Raw genomic sequence first — 11,326 nt, 5'->3', positions numbered from 1 at the left:
CAGAGGAAATGTCAGAGAAAGGCTGAAGAGGAAATGAAGAGGAAGGCTCACAGGTTGCAGATAAATGTTTGTGTTAACCTTGGTTTTCATTTAAATTTGTCAACACTGGGAATCCTTTCTCTCTTTTTTATTCAAAATTTCAAATTATTTTCCTATGAAATTTGTATATGAAAGAGAGTTTTTTTTATTTTAAATTTTACTTTACAAAACTTGTGTTGTTCTTAATTATACTAGCACTGCCTGAAAGTTCTTTCCAATTTTAATAGTTGCTTAATCTTTCTCCTTACAAGTCCTGCTGGTTTTACTTCAGAGCACTTCTCCACCAGTTTTTTTAGTAGAAGAAAATTGATCCAAAGATTGGAACCTATTTCTGGCAATATAATAACCAGTGCCAATAATTATGGTGGATAATTATTTTTATTTGGAATGAGCTTCTGCCATGTAATCCCAAATCAGTAACTGAAAATTCTCAAGCTCGATTTGTGTGTGGGTACTTATTAAGTCATAAAGCTGGATGGAGCAGTGCAGGAATTTTCTGCTATATGTATATAAAATACTCAATGAAGTTATTGTCAGAAGTGGGTGAAATGATAGAGGAGTTAATACATAAGTGACCTACCTTAAAAATTTAATCAGAGAATGTGATTAATTAAATAGAAGGGATCTTTTAATCAGAATAACCAGAAAGATTTCTTACGTAAGAAACATTATGACCTGATATTTAAACCCAGTTTAAATTGTTTAACATTCTAGTTTACCAAAACTTATCTTATAAAGTCATTCTAGTTAGGTCGAAAAGATAAATCATTTTTAAAGGGAACAATTAAATTTACAGGTATTTTTCTTATTCAGATTTATTTACAAAAATAAAATATAGAAATAAATCACTAATTGCTTAAGTCTTTCGTCTGATTTGGCATCTTGTGAACTGAATCTAAAATATTACATCTTACACAGTTTTAACTTTTTACATAAAGAATAATGAATTATAGAATTCATTTCTCTCTTACCCTTATCTTGTAAGAAATTGTGGAGATCCTTTCAAAGTGTTAGGCTTTCTAAAGTAGAAAACAATACAATAGCACTAGACTAACAATAACGTAGGTAGCAACTCTTTGCACACTGATGCATTTTGGAGTCTTCATTTCCCAAGCTCAGGAAAATGTTGTATATATATTTGATTTAAACACAGGAGTCAGCCAATTATACAACTGTGTGCTATTGCCAGAAGACAAAGGAGTACAGAACTAAAATTCCCCTAATAGCACTCAAGGATTCCCTTTAGGACAAACTAAGCTGTTCTTCTGGGTATTGTAGATTTGAACATGTATAAAAGTCCATGTTGTCCCACAGGAGAGGGGCTCTGAAATTATGGGCATCAAGTCATAGTTCCAGTTGAAATGAACAGTTGAAATTTCACTTCATGCCTCTGATTATCTACCACAGATAACATTTCTGACATGTTTATGCGAACTTGAATTTACCTTAAAAATTGTGATACTCTGAGTGCTTTGATGAATATGGTCCTGTCTGAGTTAATCATATATGATTTTAATGAGGGCAAAGTTCTGGTTTCCCTTCAGAAGACAACCCCAAGTTGTCCTCCTCATGCAAATTGCAGCTCACATTCCAGATCTATTTCTCACTGGCCATTCTAAGCTGATGAAAAATCTTACTAGGCAAATGTCAGTGGAAGGAGCAAATGGTAACCAAGACAAAGGACCACAGTGGGAAGTGGCCTAGATCCGTGCTTCTCAAACTTTAATGCCTGTGAATCTCTTGGAGATTTTCTTAAAATATAGATTGTTTCAAAAGGTCAGGGGAGGGGCCCCAAGGATCTTTATTTCTAAGAAGGTGATGTCTCTGGACATTTGCCACCCTTAGGGCTTTCCATCATTGGAGAATCCAGATGATCAGAGCGCTATATCATTGGAGAAACAAACAAACAAACAAAAAATGCAAAGAGAGAAGCAAAGGGGAGCTAGATGGAGCAAGGGAGGCCAGCATGGGTGGGAACACAGGGGGTCCAGAGGCTAGGTCAGAGACTTTGTTCTTTAACCCCAATTTAAAGGAAAACGATTGAAGGATTTGAAAATGGTGAAGTGTTTATATTTCTTTTAAGTATTAACAGAGAAGTTGACAATGAATGTTCATTCAGAAAAATACTGACATTATCTATGTGAAAATCATATAATGTGAAAATAGTAACATTTTGATTTGATATCTGAAGAGTAGAAATCATGTTAACCTCCACCTGCAACTTGATTGGCAGATAGAGGGAAAGCAAACGAAGTATATTTGGTAGACTCACTGAGCAATTATCCTGTGTCCTTAGAATTTTGCTAGCAAAAGCCAAAGAGAGAGAGAGAGAGAGAGAGAGAGAGAGAGAGAGAGAGAGAGAGAGAGAGAGAAAGAGAGAGAGAAAGAGATAACATAGATAAAACAAGTCACTGTGAAAACTCATCAGGAGGGTGGAGAAAGCAGTTTGTGTATTGATAGCTTCAACATAACACAGACTTCACTTAAAGTACTGCTCCCTTTAATTTTGTGCAATTATCTGCTAACTCATTTTATTGCCTATCTATGTTACAAAGGTCTGCATTGTTGCTCCAGTATGAGTAGTCTCAGTTTTAGTCATTTTATTAAGTGGGTCATACTATCTCATTGTAGTCTTCATTTGCATTTCCCAAATGACAAATTATATTGAGCATATCTTTGTCTTTATTTGATATCTGTATACCTTGTGTGTCTGTTGAAATCCTTTGCCCATTTTTTACTTGAGTTACATATTTTCTTATTAGTGAGTTTTGAGAATTCTTATAAATCCTGGATACAAGGCTTTTGTCAGATACAGGATTCGCCAATGTTTTCTCAAGGCCATGATCTTTCCGTCCTATGAGATATTGTACCGATCCATTATAGTGATTGGTCCTAGTGAGCAAGAAGTACCAACTACTGTAGATTTACTGGTTGATGTTTACATGCCAAAAGGTGAGAAATGAATTCAACAAAAATTGCGGGTCCATTTACCTCAGTGAAATTTCTAGGGTGCAATTGTGGGGGTCATGTGGAGATATCTCTTCTAAGGTGAAGGATAAGTTGTTTCATCTAGCCCCTCCTGCACCAAAAAAGAGGTCAACACCTAGTGGGCCTCTACAGATTTTGGAGGCAACATTGTCCCCATTTGGATGTATTATTCCAACCCATTTCTTGGGTAACCAGATAAACTGTTGGTTCTGAGTGCAGCTCAGAATAAGAGAAGGTTTTATAAGTCTAGGTTGCAGCATTAGCTGCTCTGCCATTTGAGTCATATGATCCCGCAGAAACAATAGAGCTTCAAGTGGTAATGGCAGGTAGGGATGCTGTTTGGAGCCCTTGTCAGGCCTCTATAGGTGATCACAGTGCAGAATCTGAGGTTTGGACAAAGCCCTGTCATCCATTGCAGTTAACTACTCTCCATTTGAGAAATCTGTTGGCTTCTGCTACTGAAGAGACTGAATGCTTCACCATGGGCCACCAACTTCCCTTGTGACCAGAGCTGCCTTTCATGAACTAAGTGTTATATGATCCACCAGACCATAAAGTTGTGAGTGCACAGATACAACATCATCAAATGGAAGGAGTAAGTACATGACCTAGCTTGAATAGGCCCTAACGGCCCCAGAAAGTTCCATAAAGAAGTGGCCCAAATGCCCACTGTCCCCACACCTACTACCCTGGCTTCTCAATCCCAGCCTGCCCTTTTGGTCTCATTGGAGTCTCTGGAATCAGTAGCCAGAAGAGATGACCGGAGCGTGGTTTTACTGATGGTTCTGCATAATATGCAGACACCATCTGAAAGTGGGCAACTACTGCTGCATACTGCCACTCTCTGGGACATCCCTGAAGGACAGTGGTGAAGGAAACTCCTCCCAGTGGGCAGAACTTTGAACAGTGGACCTGGTCGTTCACTTGCATAGAAAGAAAAATATATGATTCACTTGCATAGAAAGAAAAATATATGATTATATAACAGTTTGTGGGCTTTGATGAATGGTTTGGCTGGATGATTAGAGACTTTAAAGAAATATGACTGGAAAATTGATGACAAGAAAAATCGTGGGAGAGATATATGGATATTTCTCTAAATATGCCCCCCAAAATGAAGATATTTGTGTGCCATGTAAATGCTCACCAAAGCATGATCTCAGCAGTGCAGGATTTTAATAATCAAGTGGATAGGATGACCTATTTCTATGGACACCAATCAACCTCTTTCTCAGCCACCACCGTTATTACCAAATAGGCTTCATGTAAAAAGAGATTATGGTGGCAGGGATGGAGGTTCTGCTTGGGCTCAGCAACGTGGACGTCCACTTACCACGGTCAGCTTGGCAATGACCTTTGATTAGTGTCCAATCTGCTAGCAACAGAGAGGAATACTGAGCCCTCAACATGGCACCATTCATTGGGGTGACCAGTCAGCTACCTGGTGGCAGGTAGATTATATTACATTCCAATGTAATGGAAAGGGCAGTGTTTTGCTCTTATTAGAATAGACACTTACTCTGGATATAGATAAGTAATTCTGCAAGCAATGCTTCTGACAAACTCTATCCACGGGCTGATAGAATTCCTTATCCACTGTAATGGTATTCGAAACAGCACTGCTTCTCATCAAGGAACTCACTTCACAGTAAATGAAGTGCAGCACTGGTCCCATGATTATAGAATTGACTTGTCTTACCATTTTCCCAACCATCCTGGTACAGGATGTTTGATAGTGTGGTAGAATGCCCTTTGAAACTCAGTCACAGAACACCTAGATGACATTACCATGGAGGGCTACACAAGATTCTCCAGAAGGTTGTGTGTTTTCTGAATCAGCATCCAATATATAATACTGTTAACCCCATGATCAGGATTTCACAGGTCTAGGAATCAAGTGGTAAAAATGCGAGTGGCACCACTCACGATTACCCTTAATGACTTACTCTTATATTTTTTTGCTTCCTGTTCCTGTGCCTTTATGTTCTGCTGGTCTAGAGCTCTTAGAGCCAAAGGAAGGTATGTTTTCACCAACACACATGACAATGATTCCATAGAGCAGGAAGTTAAGACTGCCTTTGGGCCACGTTGTGTTCCTCATTCCTCTGATTCATCATGCAAAGAAGGAAGTTACAGTAATCTCCCTTTATCCACGGGGATAACGTTGAAGACCTGCAGTGTGTGCCTGAAACCATGGTCAGTACTAAACCCTAAATATATGGTACTAAGTTTTCTCTTGTGCGTATACACCTTTCCACTTAAAGGAAGTATTTTAAGGCTTCTCTTTTCTGTATCTGAATTGACAGTCTCACTACTACTCTTGTGCTTTGGGGCCATTAGGTAAACTAAGGGCTACTTGAATATAAGCACTGTAATGCCACAGCAGTCAATCTGATAACCTACATGGCTACTAGGTGACTAATGGGCAGATAGTATATACAGCATGCATACACTGGACAAAGGGATGATTCACATCCATAGGAGATGTTATCACTCTGAATAGCTCACAATTTAAAACTTATGAATTATTTATTTCTGCAATTTTTCATGTAATATTTTTGGACCACAGTTGACTGTGGGTAAATGAAACCTTGGAAAGCAAAACTACGGATAAAAGGAGACTCCTGTAATGTGCTGGTTGGTGTGATTTATCATAACTGCCAAGGAGAATTAGACCACTACTACACAAAGGAGATAAGGACAAGTATATCTGATATTCACATTACTTAGGTGTCTCTTAGTACCCTTCCCTGTAATTAGGTCAATGGAAAACTCCAACACATCAATCCAAGCAGGACTTCTAATGGCCCAGACTCCTCAGGAATGAAGGTAGAAAAAAAAAAAGACCAGATAAAGACAATTGACCATTTGAGGGGCTTGCTGATTGGCAAACGAATTAGGGACTGGGTAGTGGAAGAAGGTAATCAGCTATGACCACATGACTAGCTACCAAAATGAGGAGTGTAATTGCCATGAATATTATTGCTTAGTTTGGTAAGAATACATTTGTATGTGTGTGTGTATAGACACACTTACATATTTGTATATTTACGTATGCATACATAGATACATAGCAAAGACCTTTGTTTTCTTCCACTCTTATTCCTTATCATGTAACATAAAATGTTTTGACTTTATATCGTAGTAATTGAGTATTGTTAATCTGACCTTATAGTATTTAAGTTACCAGAAATCTAGGAGCAGAGTAAATATCACTGAAGGATTTGCCTTCTTTTCTGCGGAAGAGGTTAGAGCATTTTCAGTTTTACAAGGCATAATTGTATCAGTTAGGTGGAATTATGACCTTGCTATTGTCTTTATTTGGTTTAAGGAATTGTGTATGGGTACCAAGCAGACAACAGATGGACTTGTGGTGGTTCATTTTGTGTCTTGACTTGGCCATGGATGTCTAGATATCTGGTTAAATATTATTTCTGGTTGTGTGTGAGAGAGATTGGTGTTTCTGGAACAGATTAGTATTAAATTAGTGGACTGAGTAAAGCAGTTGGTCCTCCCTAATGCTTGTGGGCCTCATCTAATTCATTGAGAAGCTGAATGGAACAAAAGGCAGAGGAAGGCTGAATTCACTCTCGGCCTGACTCGTTAATCTGTGGCATTGATCTTCTCTTGCCCTAGGCCCTCTTGGTTCTCAGGCCTTCAGTTTGCTGATAACTATACCACCGGGTTTCGATTGCCTATCACTACTGAGAGTCCTGGTTCCCAAGTAAATAAGAACAATGGGAATGTTACATAGCAATAAATATCAACAAATACAGATCTGTGCAATCCCATGGATTCTCCAGTGAGAAATAATAAAAGTGTCTGGACAGTGATATATTTACTCCCTTTCCTGGGAATAGTGGAAACCCCTCAGGGAAACAAATAGAAGGCAGAACCTATCTAATCTTGTGAAGTATGTTTTCAGAAATATAGGTTAATAATATTTGTTTTAAATACTTAATGTGTTTTGTATCCTTTGGGCCAGATGTCTAATTGAACAGCTTCTACCTGACATTTTATCATAGTCTACCCTTAGAGCCAATTCTAGTGATAAAAAGAGCAAGAATAATTCACTTTAAGTGTATGGTATTTACAATTGTCATTAAGAAACTTATGAAGGTTAGTTGACATGCAGCGGCCATCTCAGGCCCAGTAATCTTCTGGAGCTCATTATAAGATTGAAAAGTAATAAGGTGCTCGTACTGTATTCTATATACTTGTACATTTTACAAACATTTCCCAAATATTCATTTAGGATCTCATGTGTGTAAACTACTGTGTTAAGCACTGCAAAAGACAAAAGAATACGAAGACTTCCAAATTATAATCTAAAAAAGCCTGAAAAAATAGGTATTATATAAAGCCACTTGTGTCTTAAAAGAATAAACTACTGAATATTTCAGATGAGGGAGCATACTTATCCTCTTCAAAGTAATCTGGAAACGCATCATGGAAACTATAACAATTGAGATAGGTCGTGAAGAAAGGATAGCATTTAAATTGTAAAAGAAGACGGAGGCATTTTATCATGGGTGGGGGCTTTTGGTGTATTAATGGAAGCATGTATCTGAGAAGATAGTATGTCCAGAAGACTTCCAGTAACTCATATTGTATATAACACAGGGTCAATTAGAAGAATTGTAGAGGAGGAGTTTGAGTCTAACCAAGGTTTTATTGGAAAGGACTTCAAATAATTTCAGGAAGCAAATGTGGGATGAAGCATATATATATATTTTTGTAATATATATGTGTTATAATATAATTATATATAACTATATATATATTATATATATAATATATTAAATATATATATATTAAATATATATTATAATTATATATATTTATATTTATGTTTTTTATATATTTTATATATTTTATATATTTATATTTATATATATATTTATATATATTTATATATATATTTATATATATTATAATATAATTATATATATAGTTATATAGGTATTTTAATATATATTATATATAATTTTTACCTTTTTAAATAGATATGTATGTGTTCATACATGTATATGTTTATATATAATGTTATCTGATTTACACATAAACAAATAAACATAAAAATGCATATATGCAGAGGGTGCCAAAAAATGTATACACATTTTAGAAAGGAAAAAACTGTATTAAAATTACCCTGATGGTAATCATTTTGAGTACCTCTTGTAATTGCAGACGTCAAACGTGACTTGTATTCATCTTTTGTTATCAGTATGTATTGAGTATTACAATTTTAATACAGTTTTTTCCTTTCTCAAAATGTGTATATATTTTTTGGCACCCTCTGTATATACATGTACCGTGTTTTCCCGAAAATAAGACCTAGCGAGACAATCAGCTCTAATGTGTCTTTTGGAGCAGAAATTAATATAAGGCCTGGTATTATATTTTATATTATATCATATTATATTATATTGTATTATATTATATTATACTATATTATATTATTATATTATAAGACCCAGTCTTATATTATAGTAAAATAAGACTGGGTCTTATGTTAATTTTTGCCCCAAAAGACGCATTAGAGTTGGTTGTCTGGCTAGGTCTTATTTCGGGAAACCTGGTATACACAGGTCTAGATGCATATGCCATATATGCATATCATCTGTTAGCAATGGCGATCCATTAAAGTTGTCAAGAGGGATATGGTTTAAATAGAGTTCTATTTGTGAAGAAGAATCTGACAGCAATGTTTGGGCAGTAAGAGAGTACCAGCAAGATGTAGGAGATTAGGAGCTAGAGTTTTGCACATCAGAGAGGCTGTTAGTTATGAGGCTGAGGGCCACAGTGGTATCAGTAGGAACGTGTATGGAATCACTGGTGAGAGAGGAAGGGCAGGTATGGACATGAACACAGATCATTCATTATACTCAGACTATGCAGTGTGACAAAAACTAACATTTAAGGACTTTGGGGGCACATACCATCCAAAATATTGCTAATTTTATGTCTTTCCTCGATACTCACTAGCCACTATGACATTATATCATCTTAACATTATTCGAACTTTGGTTACATGCGTTTGAAGCCTGTCATTTTCAACAATATTTTCCAATAATCTTTCTATATTACTGTATTACCTATTGCTTTATCTTACTAATTTCCTCTTTCTTAATTCTAGGAAGATTGAAACAATTTCTTTCCTATTCTACCACTTCTTTATCCACTCTATGCCCATTCCAATTAAATTCTTCAATCTCATCTCTTAGCTTTCTGAATTGGTAAAGCATTTCATGTTATCCCACAAAGTGCAAACAGCTGGGAAGGGCCTTTCCTGGCATCATACTCATAGATAGCGAGAGACAACTTCCCTCTCCTTGTTTCTTGTGGAAGCTCACCAGGCTAAGAGCGTCCTCTTATCATTTGGCCCCACCTTTACTGCCTTAACTCTATTCTCATTTTTTCCTGCATTGATTCCCATTATTGTTTATTTCTCTGTGTGATATATGAGTTGAATCCCTACAAGAAATGAAATTCGCCATGTCCCAAATACATTGGAATGAAAGACCATTTAATGATTAGCAGAATGTCTGGGATTTGCCTCTGTTCACTCAAACATAAACTTGCCTCCACTGGATTAAATGTGATATGAGTCTTTAGGCTGCACAGCTGTATTACTATCAGAGATATCAAATAAGTCCTGTTCAGAGAAACCACACTCTTTTATTGCTTAATGCATTTATGAAGCCACAGTGAGAACATATATGTATCTAAAATACTTTGTTTTCCTCTTTAATTACTTTAATTAATTATTTTATTATGACTAAATTCGTTTAGTCTAAAATGTTTTCTGTGTTTCTGAATAACATAGGCACATATATTGAGGAGTTTATTAGGTACTTCCACTTTAAGTCATTACAATGCTAGAGCAATTATAACTGCAAAATCTAGGAACACGAACCAAATCAGAGCTATATCTAATCTGCACAATAGTTTGACTGTTTTAATAAAAAGAGAACATATACTAGTATGAGATCTAAACATTTCTCCTCAACATTTTTGCCAGTGAATCTGTAACTTTCTATTTCTCAGGCTGTAGATAATTGGATTTAACAAAGGAATGATGACAGTGTAAAAGAGAGAATACGTCATATCTTGGTCACCTGCAGATCCAGGACGTATGTACATGAAGAGAAGAGAGCCATAGTATAAAGACACAGATAAGAGATGGGCTCCACAGGTGGAGAAGGCTTTTCTTATGCCCTGTAGAGATTTCTTTTTTAAGATTGTAAAGATAACAAGTGCATAAGAGACAAGAACAGTCACAATTGTGAATACTTGTATTGATCCAGATAAAATAAAACCATCAGAACATTAATTGAAGGGTCAGTACAGGAAATCTTAAACAATGGCAGGATGTCACAGTAAAAGTGATGTATTATATTAGAATTACAGAAGGTTAATCTGAATAAAAATCCTATGTGAATTAAGGCATGAAGAAAACCACCTACAAATGATGAGAGTACCAGCTGGATGCATAGTCTATTGGTCATAATCACTGGATAAAATAATGGTTTGCATATAGCCACATAGCGATCAAATGCCATTGTTGCCAGCAGAAAACATTCTGTGGTTCCACTGAAACCAAAGGAAAAAAATTGTGTCATGCATTCCGAGAGAGGTATCATTTTGCTCTTGGCAAAGAAGCTGACCAGCATCTTAGAAGCCACTGTGGATGACATCCAAGCATCCACAAAGGCCAAACTCCCAAGGAATAAGTACATGGGGATATGAAGTTGAGGGTCATTCCATATGAGAGCAATTAGACCAAGGTTTCCCACAATGGTGATGAGGTATATCACAAAGAACATCAGGAACAGGGGGATTTGCCACTCTGGTCGATATATAAGTCCTGTGAGAATAAACTCTGTCAAAAGTGTTCCATTTTCAGTACCCATGTCATTACTGGATGGCCCCTGAATGAAATGTTGTAAATGTAAAAAGAACGTTCACTAAGATTGTATAAAAAGAAAACTGGGAAAAAGTAGTTGAAGTAACACCATACAGAATCAGAATGCCCTTCATTTAATTACTATTACTATAAAACATGGAAATTAATTTGGTGAATTGACATAATGGAAAATGCAATTATTCCAATTCTAAAATTGTGCAGGAATTAACAAATTTAGAAAGAAAAACGACATTCTAAACATGAGCTGAATTTACCGGTGTTCTTGAGTGTGTAGAGAAACTGGGTGTCTGGGACATGGATGAATGTCTAGGGAAAAGAAGTTTGAATTGTTATAAATGAATGCCATGGGAAGGATTTTGAACTTCATTC

General features: G+C 36.2%; 1 pseudogene; it reads right to left on the bottom strand.

Moving 5' to 3' along the window:
* Positions 1-10,021: 10,021 nt before the first annotated feature.
* On the bottom strand, positions 10,022-10,943 carry LOC117014554 (olfactory receptor 5H2-like; annotated as a pseudogene).
* Positions 10,944-11,326: the final 383 nt, after the last annotated feature.

This window comes from Rhinolophus ferrumequinum, chromosome 2 (assembly GCF_004115265.2).
Source record: "Rhinolophus ferrumequinum isolate MPI-CBG mRhiFer1 chromosome 2, mRhiFer1_v1.p, whole genome shotgun sequence".
In the NCBI taxonomy this organism is placed as follows: domain Eukaryota; kingdom Metazoa; phylum Chordata; class Mammalia; order Chiroptera; family Rhinolophidae; genus Rhinolophus; species Rhinolophus ferrumequinum.
Note: the sequence above shows the minus strand (reverse complement) of the source record. Positions and strands in the feature narration are given on the sequence as shown.